The sequence below is a fragment of the Abrus precatorius genome, unplaced genomic scaffold (genome assembly GCF_003935025.1).
Source record: "Abrus precatorius isolate BTA unplaced genomic scaffold, Abrus_2018 Scaffold11, whole genome shotgun sequence".
In the NCBI taxonomy this organism is placed as follows: Eukaryota; Viridiplantae; Streptophyta; class Magnoliopsida; order Fabales; family Fabaceae; genus Abrus; species Abrus precatorius.
The window spans coordinates 8,542,749-8,560,181 of NW_020874303.1; positions in this window are offsets into that span (position 1 = coordinate 8,542,749).

A 17,433-nucleotide genomic window follows, 5' to 3' on the forward strand; every position below is an offset into this window, starting at 1 on the left:
ATATTCATTTCTCACCAAACAACCTTCTCTGCTCGTCTTCTCTATTCTCTCTCCTTCCTCTCTCAAGGGAGAACTCTCCTGAACTTCGAATCTCTTCTAGATTTGAGCTCAAACATCTATACCATTCAGAACAAAGTAAGTTTCTTGGAACTCAGATCTCTAGTTTTATCTCTTTTCTTCGATTCTCTCTTTCTCAATAGGTGTTCACCATGGAATATTTAGGGAAATCTTTACATTTTGGACAAAACTTTCCATTTTTGATGAGTTGTACCTTCCCTCTAGACCTCTAGAAGAATTTAATAGTAGAGTCTCATTTCTAGGTAGGGGAGTAGATCCCAAATCTCTTATTTCATATTTTTTTATTGATGTGAAATAGGTGGATTAATTATCAATATTGAAATTTTATAGTGTAATGAATATGAATTCGTGTTTGATAACAAATGAATGTGAAAGTTGGTGAAATTATGTTCTCATAGAAGGTATTTGATTTTATTTTATTTTTTTGAATGGTAATGTTTTATTAGTAAGAATTCATGAATAAAAAGGGGTGACATGAATAAGTGAGCATGTTAAATTAAAGTTATTTGTGTAATCAAAGTACAAAAAAAAAAATAAAGAAATGTTGATGAATTATGAGAAATATGAAATGCTAAAATGATGATGAGATATGTGTTATGTGAAATAATGAAGTGCTGATAAATGAATTGTAATGAGACAGACTAAGAAATTAAATTTATATGAAATATTAAGAAAGAAAGGTCATGAGAAATGCTAAGACCCTGTATAGACAGTTACAGAGATATATTAGAGGTATAGAGTCTGGAGAAGATTTAAAAAATCTTGGGAAAATGAGGGTGGTAAATGCTAATTGTAAAAGAATGCACAATAATTTGCTGAAAGAAAAAACATTTTTAGGCTACACACTCATCTCCTGACGAGACTGCTGACTATACATTTGCTAAAAGGGCTGGGGAACACACGCTATATTTGTGTTGTTGCGGCTAACCAGCAGTTATCTATACATATGTAAGACCTCAAGGGATTCTAGAGACAATGAATGTGAATGTGTGAGATATGTGTTTATAGTAGGTGAATCATGACGGATTAATCAGTATAATTATAATATAGATATTGTAATACATCGACAGGTGTAATTATAATGCATGTATTATAATGTGTACTGGATAAGACACTACCCAGTCTTACCTACAGAAAAAAGGGAACTGAGTACCCCCTTGGTCATATAAGGTAATTAACCCAATTAAGGGTAATAATCAAATTATTATCTACTATCAAAGGGCCAAAACTAAGGCTGACTCAGTAAACCTATTAGCCCATAATACTTCCTATAAAAGGAAGGTAAGAGGTACAGGTAGAAGGTTGACTTTTAAATATTAAACAGTATTCACTGCTCAGAACCAAGACTTATTGTGACACCCTTACTACTTATTACGCCATCAATATAAATATAATATTAATATAATCCAAGTAGTAAGAAAGCCACATGTATGAGTTTACGTCTGTTCACATTAATAGAAACTAAATACATCATCTGCACCAGTTATCCAAATACATATATACATATCATCTGTCAAAATATACAGTCGTCTAGTCATATAAACATATGCACATAGCTGATTTACATACAAAATAAAGTGGGGTCACGATATCAGAGACAACAACAAAAAAAATGACCTCACAAGCTTTCTCCCTAGACTCATGATTATCAAAAATACCATTTCCTCCAAAAGTTAACAGTACTCTAGGAGTAAATAGAAAAGTGAGTCTCATGGGTACCCTGATAGGGATGGGGTATGCCCATAGGCCTGGTCCATTTCTATCTAACAAAAAGGTAATAGTGCCAGTATGGGTGGACTGTTGTCGTTCCCAATCGTGCGCCCATCTTCCTTCAGGATTATATCTGACTGTGATGCTGAACTGATATGGTGGTCAGACCATTTGTGTCCTCACCTACTAAACATATTCACATACAACACACATAGCAACTAAAAGGGTGAGACAAACACATTTCAACCAAAGTACAGTAGAAAACACGTCAAGATATTTACAATCATTATAGCAATTAGCAACAAGTCAACACACAATGTACATGCCATGTATGATTCTGTGCATCACCTAGTTAATTGCTATACTGACACATGCATGTGGGCCCAAACCATTTTCTTTTTCTTTTTCTTTTTCTCTTTCTTTCTTTCTGGGAAGGATCAGGAGTTCACTGTCACCAATCATTCTTGGTCATAACCATCTCATTAGATAGTTTCAAAGATATAGCTCAACTGATTCTGAGAATCCATCGGGTTCTGTCAGGATAGTCTAGTTTTGCAGTGAGAACCGACAGCACAGGGTTGCGAGCCCTGGCCTTTGTTCAACTCAATCACACCCGACTATCCTCAAGACTAACCTAGAGTCTCCCCTAGATTTCGTATACTTCCCATCCAACGCCACCATCATTACATGTTTATGATGCATGAACCTAATTTCAGTTTTTAATTAGGTATTAAACATTTCTTTTCAATCAATAACAACATATGTTTCAAAATTTCACCGACAATTCGGCAGTGTTTCCTCTATAATTTAGATAATTCCAAATTTTCTTCTCTCTGCAAAACAGCCAGAAAATTCTAATATACTTCTAAATTTAAACAGAGTCTCACCACCACCACATTTCACAACTTTTCTTTCATTTCAATGGCTCTTAAATACCTTTTTTCCAATTATCACCACATTTCAAAATACCTATTTAAAATAATACTTTAAAATGAATTAAAATCCTTTAAATTATTTAAATATGTATATAGGTATATTTTAAATATGTAAAAACTATTAAATAAATTTTGATCAAACCACTTGAAATTAAAGAATATTTTTTTTAATATCTTTATTTCGCAATTCTCCAATTCTTTTCAACTTTCAACAGATCTTCTATATGCTCACTCCACATGAATGATAGTCCATTCCTCAAGTATTTTAGGTAATCAATTATTTATACTGAATTCAACAAACAATTATCATAGAAACATCATCACATATAAAATCAATTTCAAAAAGGAATATCAAACAATTATTCACTAAGTATGGAAATAATTATAAATTCCTTCAAATAATTCATATATACATAGCAAAGAATAAAACACCCATTTCTCAACGTTTTTCTACTATACCCGTGAAAATAGATATGTCCCCCCTTACCTTGAAGTGTATACCGATTTTTTTTCTCACCAACGACTTCTTTCCACCACTTCTCAAACCACGATCCTAACCAAATAATCACACATAATCATGATCAATGTTAAGAGGCATTAATCACCCAACCCACTACTAGTGAGTTGAAACTATTATTTTCTAATCTTCGCAAAAATGGCTTACGGGTCTTACAATTGTTTTCTATGATGTAAATGGAATACTATAAGCCTAAAGGTGATTAAAAATAATTATTTTCCCTTCATAACACTCTTGGGACAGCACCTCTAGACCAAGGGTTTTAAACCCCCAAATGTATTTTTAACAAAACAAAAAGCACCAAAATTATTTATTATAAAATATAGAAAGATTAAGCTAATTAAAACATAATTTAGAAACAAAATTTTGGACAAAATCTCACCCTTATGCCACTGTTCCAACACCCAAAAAGAGGGAGAAAATAAAAAATTTAATCAGTTAAAAGTGTTCAAAATGATGAAAATAGATGAAATATTAAAAAAATTTAATGAACTTACTTGTAAATTTAAGAGATTAAGACCAAAGATGATCAAAGCTCCTTGGAAGAAAGAAAATGGGGCTTACGGAAGTGAAAAGAAGAAATGAGAAGCTTTAGAGACTAATCATTATCTTAAATAGTAAAAATAATAATATAATATTAGAATTTTTACTAATTCTTTAGTAATTAATTGAAATAATTAGATAAAAATCTCAAAATTTAAAAATAATCATGAAATATATTAAACATAATTATAAAATAATTTTTGACACTATTGATCCTTTAATTGATGTTTAAAATTTTTACACGCAATTTCTGCTTGAGCATATAACTAATTTACTTAAAATTAACTAGAAAATCCAAAAATGCTCATTAAATATAAAAAAATTATTTTTATATTCCAAATAATATTTATAAATAAAATATAAATTTTTTTATAATTTTTACTATTATTATTATTATTATTAAAATAAAATATTATTTTTAACTTTATACAACAATTTTAACCAACACAAATTGACACTTTTTGAAACTTAAAAATTTTAAAATTAAAAATTACCAAAAATTTCTTAAAAATATACCTAACAATTTTGTCTAAAGCATCTCATGCTAATATTATCCCAATTTTTCTCAAAAAATCAAGTACTATATATTAACTTAGACTTATATTAATAAATTAATTGTTTAGCAAAAACGAGGATGTTACACTTATCTTCAGCATCGGAGTGCCTTTTGCAGGTACCTTTCCCACGTCAGCAGCAATCAGAAGGACGTCACCGTTTAAGAACAGAGACCCAAAGACTAGTGTTTCCCTAGTAGGAATATTTTAGCGCCCCACCGTGGGGCACGAATTGCCTTGCTTTTTCAATCATCATGGTACTAACAAGAAGCCAACAAGAGGGACAGAATTATCAAGCACGAACTTCTCGTCAATAGGAAGATGTCACACCCAATCAACCGATCCCTGAAATTTTGGCCGAAAGAGGGGGAGATGAAAGCCTCTTTTTCTTTAGGTAAGACGGCATTTATCACGGACTCGACAAATTTCTACTACCGATTAATGTCCTTCGACTTGAAAAACGTAGGGGCAACATATCATAGGCTGATGAATAAAATTTTTGAAAAAAAAATCGGGAAATGCATGGAAGTATACGTTGACAACATGGTGGTCAAATCCATTTCCGTAGAGCAACATCTCACTCATCTAAAGGAGGTATTCAGCGAAGCCAGGCAACATGAGATGCAGTTCAATCCTAAGAAGTGCACATTCAGGGTAGCAGGTGGCAAATTTCTGGGATTCTTGCTCTCCGAAAGGGGGATCCAAGCAAATCCTGACAAGTGCCAAGCAATCATTGAAATGACTCAGTAAGCAACAAAATTGGAGGACCAATGAGGCAAGGCAAGAAACCTCCAAGATTTCAAGGGAAGCCATATCTAAGTATAATTTAGTCTCAAGTGAGAGAAACAGTATTTTGTAGTAATAACAACAACTCCAAAAATTCTCATAGTAAGGTTAGATGTTTCTAATGCAAGGGATCTCACGTGGTCAAAGCTTGCCCTATGTCGTTCTTAATTTGTGATTATTATGGAAACAAGGGGCACTCCACCAATGTTTGTCAGTATGCATCTCAGAAGAGTGAAAATATCAGTGAGAGCAAGAAACATGTATTTAAAAATAAAGATTCTTTGGATTTAGTAAAAAAAATTTGATGCGAAGGACCTCATATGGTGAGGAAATGCACACGACTATCTGTAGTTTGCAGTTATTGCATAAAAATAAGACATTCAACGAATGTTTGCTGACATACATTGTAAAGGAACGGAGATGCAGGTAGAAACAACAAGTTAGTACCCAAAAAGCAATGATTCCCTGGACTTAGGAGAATGATATCTCTATGGTATATCTCTTTTAGTGAAACAATGTACAAAGCAGAATTTATCTCGCTACCTCAAGAGAATGAAGGATATACATCCTAGTAAAGGTGATATGCAGTGTTGCTATTAGGATTTTGTCATTGTGACGAAACTGAATTTTCTATATAATCCTTCATAGCACAAGAAATGTTGTTGTGTTTGTAACTTGTGACCATGTAATATCATTTTAACTACTCTTATCAATGAATTCATTTTTGTTCAAAATCTATGATCTGTCAAAGTGAATCTATGCAGTTAATTTGATTTGTTTGTTTATTTCTCATTAAATCATAGTGATGGAATGGATTGGTTTTGTTTGATTATGTGAATTTAATGCAAGGATAAATTCTTGATTCTAACTACTCATGTATGAATTATTTACAGACTTTTGCTATGAATGACTCAGTGAAAATAGGAAAGGTTAGAATGTTATTAACATTGTTCTTGCTAAATATGAAACCTTCCCACAGTGACGGTAATCTGATTGCGAAAAGGAATTTCTAAAATAATGAAGGAAGTAATAGAGGTATCATATTGGTACAAACTCAAATTCGTTTCCAATCTCGTGTTAGAATCTAGTTGAGTATTGATCACATCATATCGTCTATAAGTTATACAACCATTCGAGGTGAGAGAACTATATGGAAGAATCATTATAGAAGTAATCCGCAAGAATAAGGGTTTAACATGAAGAGTACTTGTACTTTTAAGAGATGACAACATGAGAAAGTATGTGAAGTGTTATTAGTCTAATGAAGTAACTATTGAAAACAAATATATGCTACTGAGAGTAGGCGATCTTATGAATTGATTGAGAGATTTTCTTGACTGTTGTTATTAAAAGACTAAGGTGGTTTGAAGGGGATAAATTTTTTGAAAGAAAGATTATAAGAGGAACCTTTTGCCAAATGGAGATGATTGATGTGGATATCAATTTTTGGGCTTTTCCCTAATTTGAAAGTAAAATCTTAAAGTTGATGTGAAATGTTGAAAAGAGAGTTTGAGCAAGAGGTGGTTGATTATGTCCTTAGTCAAACAAAATAACACAAAGTAATTACTGATGTATGTCTTGGAACTAGGAACAAACGATCTTTGTATCAAGATCTGTATAACTTTATCTTGATAAAAGTATTTGGAACTCACAAAAGTCTAAATATGCAGTTGGATGCAAAGATTAAAGGGATGATGAAATGAGTAGGTGGAGTTTCTAAATATATACGAATCAGAATAGTCAAACCAATCTAGAAGCCAAATTCAATAAAGACAATAATAGATAACGGTGGTCTAAGAGGCTAGGCTTACCAAGTTTTGAAGAATGGAGATGCAACAGCCTATGATCCCTCCACTGTCAAAAGTCAGAAGGTTCACTGTTCTGTGAAATCAGCCTCACATTGTGTCCTTTCGTTCAGGAACTGTGAAACATAAGCTTTTACTCAATCACCATACTGCAATTTTTTATTTAGAACAGGTAGGATAACTTGGTGCAGCCACCAACCTAATCTAGTAAACTAAAAGCATGTACCATCATATTAATGCTCTCACTCGAGTTACAAAACTGATGTTACATGTAAGTGGTGTGTTGGTAGGCAAGTGTACCTATCAAAAAGTAATAAAGGATTTTTGAATTAAGAGTTCCCAAGTTATCCTTCCACAGAGATTATTTTCAAGTACCAATAATAACTTAATTTGATTGTTTAAACGTAACAGAATTGTAATGAATCAAAAACAAAGCTTAATTTTAAGAATAAATTAAAAGAACAGGAATAAAATGTAAGAGAGAGAATAGATGAGATGAGCCTAGGACTTATGGGTTCATCTACTACACTTCTTTATGTTCTAATTAATTTAATCATGATATTGGTATTCAAATATTTGCCAATCACTCATAATTAGTTCTATTAACACCCAGTGATTATGCAATGTCAATATTCTTTTCCCTGAGCAAACACCCCTAATGATCATGCAAGGTAATTGGTCGAGAAAGCATAGAGTTCCTATGAGTTTGTTAATTCAATAACGCCTGAAAGAAAGAAATTAAGTGTGATTAACCTAGTCCCTTATCTCATTTTATCCTATAGTTTCGCTAATTACACGTGGTACGATCGCCTACAATACAACTAAATATGGGATGCTAAGGGTGATCAATCTAAACATACACAATATAATCCAATAGAATAGAACCAAACATTAAAGGAAAACCAATACAAACATTAAAGTAAAAATCATATAAAGTTTGTAGTAGGATCTGTCATAGCCCTAGCTATGGGTTTAGTTACTCATAACAAAATAAACTATGAAGAACGTGATAAATAAACCTATAACCACAAAGAAAAACTTAAACAAAAGAAATCCAAAAAGTTAAAAGACGAAGAGAGTTCTCATTCTCAGAAGAGGCGCTCAATCACTTACTTGAACTCTAAGGGGAAGCTCTTCGTCCTTGCCAATGGTTTCTAATGACTCTCGAAGATGAGCTTGATTAGAACTAACAAGGGGAAGAAAGTGTGTAGAGAAGTCGAAGTAGCAAATGTGGAGCGTAAGACCTCTTTATATAGGTTGTGCTTTGAGTTTCCAATCGGTTGAGCTCTATCTTTTTAAATTTGTTTTATCCATAATCAGAATTGATCCAAATCTTCATATCTCAATCTTTATCTAAGTTTAAATTTTAAATTCAAAATTCAAACTCAGATTCACATAGCCCAATCAAGGACTAAAAGTATCTAAATTTTATCCAAAATATCTCCATAATACACTAATAACAATTTTCAACTAAACTGCAACAATTAATAACATAATTAGTGTAAGTATATATGAAATAGGATTTACACGTATAAATATAAGTCGTAAAATATAGTAAAATATGAGCTTATCAAACCCCTCATACTTGAGATTTGCTTGCCCTCAAGCAAAAAGTCCTAGCTAAATAATAAAAAAAATACAAAGAACACAAAAGTAATATCACTGAGTCAAGAAATCAAAAGTTATTTACAATTTTATATTCTCTATCTTCTTGCTCAATCATCAAATAGTGATATTATACACTCATCCCTTTCTTTCAGTGTATAAGGATAAAAATAAAGGATGCTTAGTCCCTCTAGGAAGAAATATACTACCATAGGCTTGATGATAAACCAACTCTCCACTAAATCAATTGAATGCAATTAAAAATCATGAGGTCTTTTACAAGTTGTAATATGTCCAAAAGGTTATAATAATTAAGGTAAGATAAATGAAGAAAAAAGGACACACAAAGGGTTAACTTAATTAAAACAATCACAAATATCTCCTAAGTTTATAAATGAAGCTCTTGGAGTAATAATTTTTATATTTTCACTTTCTTTACTCCTCTTTCCTTTCATTCAAATGTAACTTTTTTTTTTCTTAAAGCCAAACATTAGAGATATAAAGAAAATTTTTTCTAATAATCCAACAACTTAATTGCTCCATTTACAAACCCAATGTCAACAAAATATTTCATAATTTTAATAGAAAGGACCAAGAAAAATCAATAAAACTCAAAGTGGACAACTAGTTTTATATCTTTCTCAAACATGTTGAAGGCCAAGAAAAAATAATCCTAATATGCTTCAATCATATTTAAAACATGTAATCAAAAGAAGTAGTCTCAAATTAGTTATAAGTTAAGTTTTTGAGCATAAATCTCAAAGGGACAATCACACAAAGCAATGAAGAAAGGGATACAATTAAATTAGGATAAAAATCCCCTTTAAGGCTAAAAACTCACATATATAGGTTAAAGTTTAATGTAGAGCAAAAAGTTAGAGATCTCAATTAATTATATTTTTTATTTTCTAATGACCTCAAAACTCAATGGAAATTACTCAATCATCTTCTCATTATTTTAAAAAAGTTTGGGTTTCTTGGGATAATATTTTCAAAATTTCTTCAGAATAGGGGCACAGGAGATTACTTGAGAGTACGTAATGTGACAAGTAATAATGGAACCCCCCTCATACTTAAAGCACAACATTGTCCTCAATGTTTAGAGAAAAAGAAAAAGAAGAAGTAAGGATAAAGAGGACAAGAGAAATAAAGAGAAAGGGACTTCCTGAATGTGAGATAAATTGTGTAAAAAAGCCACCTCGTTTTGAAAACCAAAAACATAAAATAAATAAAAGTAAAAAATAAAACACATGTTGCCTTCTATAAATGCTTGTTTTATGTCACGAACCTAGACGTCCTATTAAATCATGGTGGAAAAAAGGCATAAGTCTCCTATGTGAATCCCTTGATATGTAGTTGTTTTCCCAACAGTTTCTCCTCCATAACTCTTGTCACCCCAGAAAGATTAATCGTAGGAGGAGAATCAAAATAAAAAGAAGAAAATTTAAGCTCTAAGTCAAAAGGCTAATTAGTAGATGGTTTAAGCTTTTGTCTTTTCTTCTTTTGAGGTGGCTTCTTCCTTGGTCCTCTACTTGGAGTTCCATGCTTTACAAAATTTTAAGGAGGGGGATCAACATCTATAGTACTCACAAAGTTGCAGGTTTCTTGGCTAAAGGGGTACTCTAGAGAACTAAAAACTTGAAATACAACTTCCTCATCATTTAGCCTCAATGTGAGCTTTCCCTCTTGCACGTCTATGATGGCCCTTGCAGTGACTAAGAACGGTCTCCCTAGTATGATAGGGACATCATCATCTTCCTCCAAGTCAAGCACCACAAAATCTGCAGGAAATAAGAATTTTCCAACCTTTACAAGCACATTTTTCACTATTCCTTCGAGATAAGTGATAGATCGATCTGCTTACTGTAAAGAAATAGAGGTAGGTTTAGGTTCCTGCAAACTCAACCTTCTAAAAATAGAGAAAGGCATTAGATTTATACTAGCTCCTAGATCGTAGAGGACTTTATCAAAATGATAGCTACCTATAGTACAAGAAATAGTAAAACTCCCTGGGTCTTTGAGTTTTGGGGTAGCTTTTTCAAAAGGATTATAGAACATTCCTCGTTAAGCATCACAGTTTTGAATTCCTCTAACCACCTTTTATTGCTGAATATTGCTTTGAGATACTTAGCATATTTGGGCATTTGAGAGATGGCCTCCACAAAGGGTATGTTGATGTGTAACTTCTTCAAAATTTCAAGGAATTTATTGAACTGTGGGTCCCTTTGACTGCTTCTCAACCTCTGTGAAAAAGGGATTCAAAGTTCTTAACGCCTAGACATTGTTGAGGGTGCTTCTTTCTTTTCTTGTTCTGATTCTGTGACATTAGTGTCGTCGCGCATATGAGGGAGGACAAATGTGCATACAGCGGTATTCTGTGACTTTGGCATGTTTTCAGGCAACGTCTTCCCATTTCTCAATGTAATTGCCATGGCATGTTCTTTAGGGTTAGGGTTAGGCTCAGGCTGAGAGGGCAACGTTCCTAGTGCTCTTTGAGTCAACAAATTTGTAAGTTGTCCAAGTTGTGATTTTATCTTGAATGTATCAAAGCTTATTTCTAAAAACTTCTTATCCATTGTTTGGGCTTATTGCTCTATCCGAAGGCTTTGTTGTTTCGTTTGGAACTCAAGCTTTGAAATCATATGCTCTAATTGAAAGATTGAGGGATATTTCCCTTTTGTCCTTACTCCTTGAGATTGCATATAGGGAGGTCAATAAAAATTTGAATTTTGACCTTCTTGGCTATTCTCCCATGAGTTCATGGGTTTGTTACGCCATCCCAAATTGTAACTGTTGCCCAAGAAGTTGGCCTCCTTAGTCTTTGTAGGTTTTGTTGATGGATCTTGTGCCTTAGTAAGAATTTTATTTGCTTTGACAGAGTTTCTAGCTTATTTTTTTATTGAATTGCTACTTTCTACGTGATAGATTGGAATGACTTCCTTCTTTTTGCTTCTATGATGGTCTATATGCCATTGGAAATTACTAAATGCTATATTTTCTATCAATGTATGGGCTGCAGTTGGCCCCTTGCATAAGAAGGATCCTCCAGTAGCTGCATCAACTGTAGCTCTATTAGAAGATGAGAGTCCAGCATAAAAAATCTGCATTTGCTTCCACATAGCAAAACTATGATGTAGACATTTCCTTAGAAGTTCTCCACAGTGCTCCCACGTCTTAAACAAAGATTCAGACTCATATTTTTGAAAATTAGAAATCTCTGTCAGCAGCTTCGCAGAGAGTGATGGTGGAAAATATTTGGCTAAGAATTATTGTGTTAGGCCGCGCCACGTTGTAATTAAATTAGATGGAAGTATGGAGAACCATGTGTTTACCCTTTCTATGACAGAAAATGGAAAGAGGTGAAACCTTATAGCATCTTTGGTGACATAATTGTATTTGATGGTATCAGTGAGTCGAAAAAAAAATTTCAGATGAAAGTGAGGATCTTCGTCAGGTCACCCCTAAAACAATGTAGAGTTCTGGACTATATTGATTAAGGTTGGCTTTAATTCAAAATTATTGGCCTCTATGTTAGGTGTTACAATGCTTCCAGCATCACCCTCAGCAATGGGTGTCATGTATTCCAAGATTGGTCGTTCTTCTGCCATCTTTTTCTTTTCTCTACACTCTTTCCTTAGCCTATGTGCGGTCTTATCAATTTCTGGATCAAAAGCGAGTTCTGCAATATGTTTAGAACGAGTGAACATAAAACAAAAAAAAATATTTAAATCAACCAAATACTCGATTGTCTTTGATATTGAAAACTAATCCTCGGCAACGGCGCCAAAAACTTATTCGTAGGCAAATGTACCTATCAAAAAGTAATAAAGGGTTTTTTGAATTAAGAGTTCCCAAGTTATCATCCCACAGAGATTATTTTAAAGTACCAAGAATAACTTAATTTGATTGTTTAAATGTAATAGAATTGTAACGGATCAAAACCAGAGCTTAATTTTAATAATAAATTAAAAGAGCAGGAATAGAATGTATAAGAGAGATTAGATGAGATGAGCTTAGGACTTATGGGTTCACCTACTACACTTTTTTATGTTCTAATTAATTTAATCCTGATATTGGTATTTAAATATTTTCCAACCACTCATAATTAGTTCTATTAACACCCAGTAATTATGTAATGTCAATATTCTTTTCCCTGAGCAAACACTCCTAATAATCATGCAAGGTAATTGGTCGAGAAAGCATGAATATCCTATGAGTTTGTTAACTCAATAACGGCTGAAAGAAAGGAATTTAGTGTGATTAACCTAGTCCTTTATCTATTTTATCCTATAGTTCCATTAATTATACGTGGTACAATTGCCTACAATGCAACTAACGATGGGATGCTAAGGGTGATCAAATCTTACCATACACAATATAATCCAATAGAATATAGCCAAAAATTAAAGGAAAACCAATACCAACATTAAAATAAAAATCACATAAAGTTTGTAGTAGGATCTGACATAGTCATAGCTATGGGTTTAGTTACTCATAACAAAATAAACTACAAAAAATGTGATAAATAAACCCATAACCACAAAGAAAAACTTAAACAAAAGAAATCCATAAAGGTAAAAGACAAAGGGAGTTCTCATTCTCCGAAGAGGCGCTCAATCATTTGCTTGGACTCTAAGGGGAAACTCGTCATCCTTGCCAATGGTCTCCAATGACTCTTAAAGATGAGTTTGATTAGAACTAAGAAGGGGAAAAAGTGTGTAAAAAAGTTAAAGGATCAACTGTGGAGCGTAAGGCTTTTTTATATAGGTTGTGCCCTGAGTTTCCAGTCGATTCAGTTCTATCTTTTTAAATCTTATTTATCCATAATCAGAATTGCTCTAAATCTTCATATCTTAATCTTTATCTAAGTTTAAATTTTAAATTTTAAATTCAAACTCAGATTCACATAGGCCAGTCAAGGACTAAAAGTATCTAAATTTTATCCAAAATATCTCCATAATGCACTAATAACAACTTCCAGCTAAACTGCAACAATTAATAACATAATTAGTGTAAATATATATGAAATAGAATTTAAATGTATAAATATAAGTTATAAAATATATTAAAATATGAGCTTATCATGGTGATAGTGAAGAAAGCATTAATGGAGGGAAAAGTTCAGGAATTTGAACCTAGCACTGGAAGTGTGATGTATCTTCCCTTGGAATTTTCGAGAGTGAGCAACAACCTTTCAATGCAATTAATAGATATAAAAAAAGGATGATGTGTATAATATGATGTGATATAAGGCAAAACATAAGAATGTGGAGTTTACTGCAATGTTATTTAACTCATCTAGTTTAAAGATAGAAAATGTATGCTTCATATGGAAGAGAAAGAAAATGTGCAATGTTGGAAGGAGTTTCATAAACAAACTGGAAATCGGTAGTTCACAAAGAGTTTGATTGAGTATCAGGTCTATTAAATCTTTGAGGCTTTAAGAAATTTTAGGAACATAAGTATTGGTAAGAGAATTTTGGGGATGAAATTTCTAAAAGGGTGGAAGAAGTGTAACACCCTCAATTTTGTTGCCCTTGTGTAGAAAAAAATAGGAATTCTGGTGCAGAGATTTCTCGCTCAAACGAGATGGAGTTTTCTCAAGGATGGCGCTCTAGAGCTTTCTCGCTCAAGTGAGAAAGGGTAAGGTTGACCTAACTGTCCTCTCGCTCAGGTAAGAGAAAATCTTGCTCAAGCGAGAAGTGGCTCGTTCAAGCGACATGGAGCTCACCCAGGCAAGGAGTCATAGGAAAACAGGGAGGTCTCTAAATTCAATTTTGCTCAAGAAAGATAGAGCTTACTCAAGTGAGATCGTATCTTGCTCAAGTGAGAGTGTCCTTGCTCAATGAGCATAGCAGAAAAATGAGTAATCTCACTATCTGGTTGTCTCGCTCAGGCGAGGTTAGAGCTCGCCTAAGCTAGAATCTGGTCACTCAAGTGAGATCGTGCGAGTTTGGAAGGGTATTTAAGGAACTCCAGTCCTGAAAAACATTCATTTCTCACCAAACAACCTTCTTTCCTCGTCTTTTCTGTTCTCTTTCTTTTCCCTCTCAAGGGAAAACTCTTCCAAACTTTGAATCTCTTCTAAATCTGAGCTCAAACGTGTATACCACTTAGAACAAAGTAAGTTTCCTGAAGCTCAAATTTTTAGTTTTATCTATTTTCTTCGATTTTCTCTTTCTCAATAGCTGTTTACGTTATAATATTTAGGAAGATCTTTACATTATGGACAAAACTTTTTATTTTGGACGAGTTTTACCTTTCCTCTAGATCTCTAGAAGAATTTAATAGTAGACTCTCATTTTCAGGTAAGGGGAGTAGATCTCGAACTCTAACTCTTATTTTATGTCTTGGCTTAGAAACTTTAATACTTTTGTGCTAAATAGTAAAGCCTTTATTAACTGGGATCCTTGGAACATAAAAGCATGATGATTTATTTTTTAGCACACTAGCTAGGATTTTGTAACAGAAATTAGAAGTAAAACAAGTTTTTTTAAGAATGTTTATGACTTTGATGTTAACATGTTCCTATAATTATTGCCAAGTTATGATTTTGAATAATAGATGATAAAAAAGTGTTGAACCCCAGGATAGACAATTTTATAAAAGACTAAGAGAGCGTAATCTCTGACAAATTTTCCTCCGTGATTTAGCTTAATCTGTGTTAAAATGCACGACTGGTTTGAGCCCGAGGGTGATCGACTTTCGACACATTTTTTTATTCATGTGAAATAGGTGGATTGATGATCAATATTGAAATTTTGTATTGTAATGAATATGAATTCGTGTTTGATAACTAATGAATGTGAAAGTTGGTGAAATTGTGTTCTCATGGAAGGTATTTGATTTTTTTTACTAATAATGTTTTATTAGTAAGAATTCAAGAATAAAAAGGGGTGACATGAATAAGTGAGCATGTTAAATTAAAGTTATTTGTGTAATCAAAGTAAAAAAAAAAAAAGGAAATGTTCATGAATTATGAGAAATATGAAATGCTGAAATGATGATGAGATATGTGTTATATGAAATGATGAAGTGTTGATAAATGAATTGCAATGAGAAAGACTAAGAAATTGAATGTATATGAAATATTGAGAAAGAAAGGGTCATGAGAAATGTTGAGACCCTGTATAGATAGTTACAGAGATACACTGGGGGGTATAGAGTTCGGAGAAGATTTGGAAAATCTTGGAGAAATAAGGGTGGTGAATGCTAATTGTAAGAGAGTGCATAATGATTTGCTGAAAGGAAAGCATTCACAGGCCACACACTCATCTCCTAACGAGACTCCTAACTATACCTTTGCTAAAAGGGCTGGGAGAACACACATTATATTTGTGTTGTTACAGCTAACCAGCAGCTATCTATACGTATAAGACCTCAAGGGATCCCAAAGGCAATGAATGTGAATGTGTGAAATGTGTGTTTATAATAGGTGAATCATGATGGATTAATCAGTGTAATTATAATATAGATATTGTAATACATTGACAGGTGTAATTATAATGCATGTGTTATAATGCATTAATTAATATGGTTGTAATGCACTTATTATAACATATTGCTATGTATGAAATGAATGAAGTGGTGTAGAAATTATAAATATTCGATGTAATGGTGATGTGATATGATAATCTGTGGAATGTATGTTAATGAAAAAGTTTAGATTGATATTATGTCGGTGTTTGATTTAAAGTATAATTAATCTGATAGGAGTAGTTTCACTATTTAGTTGTCTCGCTTAGGTGAGGAAGTCTCGTCTAGGCGGGGTTAGAGCTCGTCCAAGCGAGAATTTGTTCGCTCAAGTGAGAATGTGTGAGCTTAGAGGGGTATTTAAGGAATTCCAACTCTCAAAACCTTCATTTCTCACCAGACAGCCTTCTCTCTTTGTTTTTCTTTGTTTTCTCTCTATTCTCTCTCAAGAAAAGCTTTTCCGAACTCTGAATTTCTTCAGCATCTACTTCATTCGAAACTAAGTAAGTTTCTCGGAGCTTAAATCTCCATCTTTATCCCTTTTCTTCAGTTATCTTTTTCTCAATAGGCGTTTCTTGTAATATTTAGGAGATCTCTATATTTCAGACAAAATCTTCTATCAGAAGTGTTGTACTTTACTAATAATCCTATATTTAATAATTGAAAAATAATCCTTGTGGGACGATAATTCAGAAACTTAATTTAAGAACCTTTTATTACTTCTCAATGGGTATACTTGCCCACCAAACACCTAACCCTTATGTCTTAACAACTACAAAAATATTAAAACTCACTTAAAGTCTGAGTGTAAGGCCAACATGTACATTTTGAACTACACTCTCAATTCATCTAAAAGAAGCATTAGGAACATAAGTGAAGTTATACAATTTTTCATGACAAACCAAAATAGAAACAACAAATTCAATTTAGTTTAATAGTCATCTTTGCATGATCCAAAACACTAATGTAGTAAAGTTTGTTGTCATGACATTCTATCCTAATTCTTAGTTAGAAAAACATTATGTTTTAACTAAGAATATGTGTAACAAAAAATGTTAACAATTACACTACATCTCTATTTTAATGTCTAGGCAATGCAAAAAGTAGGGAAGACTTATTCCAAATCTAAACATTAAGCTAATATATTTATTGTGAGTAATGATACAGTCATACAAGTGACCTAAATGAGTTGAAGCATTAAGAATAGGAACATTCATTTGCAAAGTGTTAGAAAATTTAAATCAAATTAACTGCAAAAAAATTACACAAAGTTTAACTTAACATTCATTCCACAACAATTTATAATAAACAAACAATAACACAACAACAATAAATATAATAAAAGAAAATTCTATAAAAAGTTTGAGAAAACACAAAAAAGTCTCCCATACCTCTAAGGATGAGAGGAATATTAAAATAAAACTATT